Here is a 1,427-nt window from a genome sequence, read left to right on the forward strand (position 1 = left end):
TTCCTTACTGCTCCTGCTCCCTGCTTTTTTTTTTCTTTCCGTCCTTCCTTCCTTCCGTTCTTCCTTCCTTCCCTCCCTCCCTCCCTCTCTCTCTTTCTCTCTTTCTCTCTCTCTTTCTTTCTTTCTTTTTTTGACAGGATATCATTCTGTCACCCAGGCTGGCGATCACGAGGTGCCATCCTGGCTAACTCCAGCCTTGACCTCCTGGGTTCAGGCGATCCTCCTGCCTCAGCCTCCTGTATAGTTGGGATCACAGGCTCATGCCGCCATGCCTGGCTAATTTTTAAAAATTATTATTTTTTTCCCAAATCTGTTGGTCTTTTATTGTATTATTTAAATATCACAAATAGGTAGGAATCATCCAGCATCCTGTTTCTGTAGTTGGACAACTCTGAGATCTTATTCATCAGCCTGCTGAACAGTTCCCTTTTCAGAGACATAGATACCATTCAAAGATTTCCTGATATCCTTGTTTTTAACTGTTGTGGCTTGCTGAATCAAAGCTGCTGAATTTGAAACAAGCTCAATGTCATTTCCTTCAAGGATGAATTCATCTTTCTGGGCTTGAGATACTGAATGAGCAACATGTAGTCTCATCTGAACCTTGTGGATGTATTTTTTACCCAATAAATTTTGGATTTCAACAAGAGACCCATTCTGCTAGATAACAACGTTGATGGGGAAGTGAGCGTACACAGACCTCATCTTGTAACTGAGGCCCAGTGTAACACCCTTGATCATGTTCTGTACATGACTACAAATAGTCTGGACAGCAGCCAGTTCCTTTCTGTTACCCCACCGTTTGTCAACCCGGAAGCCTCTGTTTTTTCTTTCCAAGAAGACCGAGTTCTATACTGATGTGACTGAAGTCCCTCCACAGGGTTCCTCTGGGGCCCTTCACAATAACTGCGTCCCTTCAGAGTAATGTCAACATTTTTTGGAATGTCGACAGTCTGATTGCTGAGAATGGTCTTCATTCTCGCAGTAGACGTGGCTAAAAATTATTTTTAGAGTTGGGTCTCCCTATATTGCCCAGGCTAATCTCAAACTCCTGGGCTCAAGCAGTCCTCACACCTTGGCCTCCCCAGGTGCTGGGATTACAGGAGTGAGCCACTGTGCCAGTCCTTCTGCTCCCCACTTAACCCCTGGCAACTACTAATCTGTTCTCCATTTCTACAATTTTTTTTTTCAAGAGTGTTATATATATAATGGAATCAAGCAGTATGTAACCTTTTGGGACTGAATTTCTTCACTCAGCGTAATGCTCAGGAGATTCATCCAGTTTGTTGCATGGGTCAACGGTTCATTCTTTTTTATTGCTATATAGTATTCCATGGTATGAATGTACTACAGTTTCTTTAACCATTCAGCCATTGATGGACATTTGAGTTGTTTCCAGTTTTTGGCCACTTAGAGTTGCTATAAAC

General features: G+C 42.7%; 1 pseudogene; it reads right to left on the minus strand.

The window, feature by feature from the left end:
* Window positions 1–399: 399 nt before the first annotated feature.
* LOC119622118 (large ribosomal subunit protein uL6 pseudogene) lies at window positions 400–977 on the minus strand (annotated as a pseudogene).
* Window positions 978–1,427: the final 450 nt, after the last annotated feature.

This window comes from Chlorocebus sabaeus, chromosome 16, assembly GCF_047675955.1.
Source record: "Chlorocebus sabaeus isolate Y175 chromosome 16, mChlSab1.0.hap1, whole genome shotgun sequence".
Taxonomy (NCBI): Eukaryota; Metazoa; Chordata; class Mammalia; order Primates; family Cercopithecidae; genus Chlorocebus; species Chlorocebus sabaeus.